Raw genomic sequence first — 5,106 nt, forward strand, 5'->3', positions numbered from 1 at the left:
GTTCAACTAAATGTTGCCAAACATAAAATAAGCGCTGGTAGGACTACATTAACCTTAAGAGCTGAATAAATCAGTCAACAGCATTTACTGGTTGCCTGCTGTGTTTAGTCTTGGTGGGGGGGGTGGGCTGGGTGGAAAGTCACAATTAAAAGAGAACACATGGGTTGTAGGTATGGAACATTTCACAAGCAAAAATGTCAACTATAAAACTTTAGAGCCTGAAGAGAATTTGGAAGATCATTTTTCAGACTATTTTCTAGGGAACCTGAGCTCTGTCTTCCAGGGTCAAACGAGTTTAAAAAGTGCTATATACTTTTTCTTAAAGATTTTATTTATTTATTTGACAGAGAGAGACACAGCAAGAGAGGGAACACAACCAGGGGGAGTGGGAGAGGGAGAAGCAGGCCTCCCGTGGAGCAGGGAGCCCGATGTGGGACTCGATCCCAGGACCCTGGGACCATGACCTGAGCCGAAGGCAGACGCTTAACGTCTGAGCCACCCAGGTGCCCCTAAAAAGTGTTATATTAACAGGTTTCCTCCTACAGGACCTCACGGCACCTTGAACATGCTAATGCACATGACAAATCTCCAAGTGTGGGATTGTAACTTGCAGCATTCCCTGACAATTTGGACCAGATTTGTGAATATCACCTAGAAATTATTTGTTGACTTTCATCGCTTTATAAACAGAAGATATTGAGGTAAATGATTTATCCAAGATGACACAGCTAATTATTGGCAGACAAGAGCCGGATGTAACTCTTCTCATTTTGTATCTAATCTTTTGCAGCTGAGGCTGCGGTATGATCCTGATTTCATAAAGTCTGCATTTTTGAGCCGTTGCTCCTCTTCTCACTGAATTGATTGGTTGTATTATCAGGTAACCACAGATTAGGGGAGTGAAAGAAGATGAAAGATTTAGGGGATAATAGCCCTGCCCTCAAGTCCCCCTCTGCTTCCTGGAAATAGTTTGCCACCTCACTCATTTTCTTTGAGCCTCAGTTTCCATACCTGACATACAGCAATAACAGCACCTATCCGATTGAATTGCTCAAGCATGTCTTGAGAGGCAGGTGGAGGCCAGATTATCTAGAATTTATGAGCTCTGGCTATGAGGGGATTCCCACTCCAAAGGCAAGGGGACCCACTGGAAGAATTAAGAAGGTCAAGTTTGTGAGTTTACCCAGAATGGAAGCTCTTTGAGGAAAAGGGTTCCCTCTCTTCCTCACAGCACCTGCTCTGACACATTTTACTAAATCAATGTTTAATAGATAACAAGTGACAACACATCACAAAACATTCATAGAAACAATAACAGCTTTACATGCTACATGAACGAAACTACACAGTGAGTACAGGAGGAAATACCACCCATGTGTTTTATTATGAAAAACATGTATTTTGAATAGTACGATTTCTTTATTTCATGTTTTACTTTGTGCTGGAAATGAAAACGTAAGCATGTTGAAAAGGCATCTGAACGCTTAACTGGCTGGACCCAGGAAGGTAATTTATAGTATTTAATAATATAGTTAAAGCTAATTCCATTTCCCTAAGATGGATGGCTTTTCCAGGGCTCTGGCAGGTTACCCATTTTATAGACTTTTAGATCAGAAGCATCAAACTTCCCCAGGACTGGATATAGACTTGCTTTGTTACCTCATTTGAAGGACGGGAAAAATAAATTTATGTGTCAGGAATTTTGTAGGGTCATTAACTTGACTCTGCCTTTCAAAATAAATATGCCAGCTTTAATTTTTCATGCAAGTGGCTCACCTACATCCCCAAGTCCACGCAGCCTTCCTTGGGAGACAGAGGTCATAAATCAGAATGAGCGTGGTCCTGTGCCATTCCACAGAGCTGTGTTCCCCAGCTCACAGTGGTTGGAAACGCAGATAAAGAGGAAAGGTACAGACGAGGGACTTTTATTTACTTTTGTTTGCCTTCAACACAATTTCTACAGGGAGTCTTAACCATTTACAGCTAGAAACGCTGATGACTCTACAACCATTCTGAAGCTTCCAAAATACTCTCACAAATAAAAACAAATGATGCAATAAGTACAATAAGCCTTTGGGGAAACTAATCATAAAGGACACTGAAGCTGCACATAACCATACGCAGCTCTACCCTGCCAAGAGCACATTCCTTTTGAAGACCAACCGAGGATCTTACACTTCAGCAATCCAACTGTTACCAACAGACCTCAGCATTGCGAGAGACTTTGTTGTTAAACCACAACCTCTCATTGTCCCTTCAAGACATCCTGAAATATTCTCAACATCTGTAAGATGTACCACATGAAGCACAACAAAGGAAAAACAAACATGCTCCCGCAAACAACATGATGAAAAATAAGTACACTCCACAGCGGTTCTCCTAGTTTTAACTAAAGGGAAAGCCACGGAAGGGAAATTGATTTGGGGGGAATTTGTTTTTTTAAGTTTCAGTGATTTGACCTAACTAGTAGATTTTGTTAATGCTGTAATTAAAGTTATGCTAAATAGCCAAAAGACTCAAGTGTCAAGGAAAATGCCATGGAACAATTTTATATAGAGAAAAGAAACTTAACTAAAAAGGACTTAATTTTCATCCTTTGGGAACCTAAAGGCAAATGGCACTGGGGTGGTATCTATCTTTCAGATTAAAAAAAAGAAAAAAAAACCCACCTTTTTGTTAAGGAGAGGACTTGGGATTCTATAAATTGATAGTACATGAGCTTTTTAAGAAACTGGACTTTCTTGGGGTTGTAGATGGTTGCATGAAACTAAGTTTATGCCAGCTCAGATTAGCTGCTAGTACTATTCATAAAGCAACGAAGTTTGTGTTGGCCCCATTGACCTCAGACCTTTACATCCTATTAGGCACTGTGGCAGACAGACTCTAGAAGGGCTCCCATGACTCTCATCTCATACCTTTCACACCATGGTTTATTTCCTACCCAGTGAGTGTGATCAGAACCCGTGACTTACTACTAACCAATAAAATATGGCAGAATAGAGGTTACAGAGTAGAAGTCATTAAAATACCCATGATTAGATCTATCTTACAAGGAGCTCTCTCCCTTGCTGGCTTTGAAGAGGCAAGGTGCTCTATGTTGTGAGCTGCCTATGAAGAGGGCCATGTGGCAGTGAGCAGAGGGAAAATGCCAGTGGCTTCAGCTGCAAACTGAGGCCCGCATTTTGACAACCTGTAAGGACGTGAATTCTGCCAATAATCATGGGACCTTGGAAGTGGATCCTTCCCCAGTTGAACCTCTGATGAGACCCCAGTCCTGGTCAACACTTATATTACGGCCTCACAGATGACCCAGTAAAGCCTTAGGCCTTTCTAATGCTGGGACATGGGGTGTCAAGGGGAGCCCACTCTGCACTCACAAGGTACAACCCCAAATTGTAGGGTGGTCGATGCCTGCAGAGCTTCCACTGAACAATGGGCAATGGAGGATACAGTTTCATGTTTCTCCCCTTTCTCCTTCAGAAAGGCAAGAAAGTATTGGTAGCAGATAGAATAGCATACGCTAAGACCAGGCCAGAGGCATAGAGAGAAGTAGGACAAAGTGAGTGGCCATGACTTGGAAGCCGAGGAAAATATGTCAGAAGCAGTGCAATTTGTGAGCAGTTTCCCCACCTTCTCTTTTGTACTTCCACTGCCATCCTTTTGGTGGAACCCTTACATTTTGCCCCTGCCAAGCGACCCTGTGCCCTGGGCCTTGGTACTCTAAAAACCCCCAGACTGTCTAGGCATTCTCTGGACCTCTGCTATCCCACTAAAGCATGTTAGGGGGCATAGAGTATAATAATAAGGGCACTGGCTCTGGGGTCAGACAGTCCTGGATGAACATTGCAATTCTACGACTTCAAGTCCAATGACTTTGGGTAAACTGTCCAGTTTTTTAAGAGGGACTCGGGGTGCTGTTGATAAGATTTAATGAGACACTGGCCACAGCGTATGGAGCTCCTGGCCTGGAACATAGTGTGTGCTCAATAAATGATAGTCACTCTTTTCTGCTTCTAGAAAGCTTTAAGTCCTTCCTCTCCTGATGATGGTAAACTCAGGGACAATCATGTGTCAAAGGATTATTTTACCAATACTCTCAGGAAGAGCATTTTAAAATGAGGGGCAGTGCCTAAAACCATGGAAAGGATTCTCTAACACAGGGAATGTCAAATGAAAGGGCAGGCCAGGGCAGAATTAGTTTCTGTGTTTTGTTGTATCTTGTGGACCAGGGAACACTCTAAATACTGTGCAAGTCTTCTCCAAGTTAATTCCCAGAACAAATCTGTGCGGTAGATCTCCCACTACTTGCTCTCTACAGGTCCACAACAGAGGTTTGGTACATCCCATCACTGTCACTGTCCGTAGGGAATTTTCTATCCTCTTCCCAAATGAGGTTTCTAGGGTTAGTGATTCCCCCATGAATAATACGGTATCTGTACATGTGTGCACCATGGGGCAATGAGACAGGCCATGTGGAAGTTTCTTTTTTGTTTTTGGGGGGGAGTAAGTAGCGCAGACACAAGCATTCCTGGAAACATTACACAGGGCCCAGTGTTTGGTGTCCCCCCACTACCTGCTCCCCAGCATCCCAGACCTCTTCTCTTCCACCACCCCCAGCTCTTCCCTAAACCTGTTGTGTGGGCCCAAGAAATGTTTGCCTGGTCAGCGTGTAAGAACTTGAGTAGATTTGAATTTATCAAACAGAATTTGAAAAATGTTACCCATGACCCCAAAAAAAAAACAAAACTTAAAAAAAAAAAAAAGGAAGAAAAGAAAGAAAAGCTTGGTTTTCCCCCAGCTCACTCCGCCCAGGGAAGATTATAGGAAGGTGAACAAAGCCAGCTACTTCATCTTGACTTCAGGCACACACGAGCAAAATGACCCAAAAAGACAGACTGAGATGTCCTCAGGGATAATGGAATTTGACGTGGTACTGGTACAGAGGGCGGGCGTATTTTAGAAACCAGATGAATTGCTAGGCACAAAATAGCCATCCCACGTCAACTGATAAACCTGTAAGTAACTGAAGACTTCCGAGACAAAAAGATGATTTCCTTGTGCTCTTCCACATCAGCTGCGAATTTGGAGGAAAAGGGAAGACAGGCA

The sequence above is a fragment of the Neomonachus schauinslandi genome, chromosome 7 (genome assembly GCF_002201575.2).
Source record: "Neomonachus schauinslandi chromosome 7, ASM220157v2, whole genome shotgun sequence".
Classification (NCBI taxonomy): Eukaryota; Metazoa; Chordata; class Mammalia; order Carnivora; family Phocidae; genus Neomonachus; species Neomonachus schauinslandi.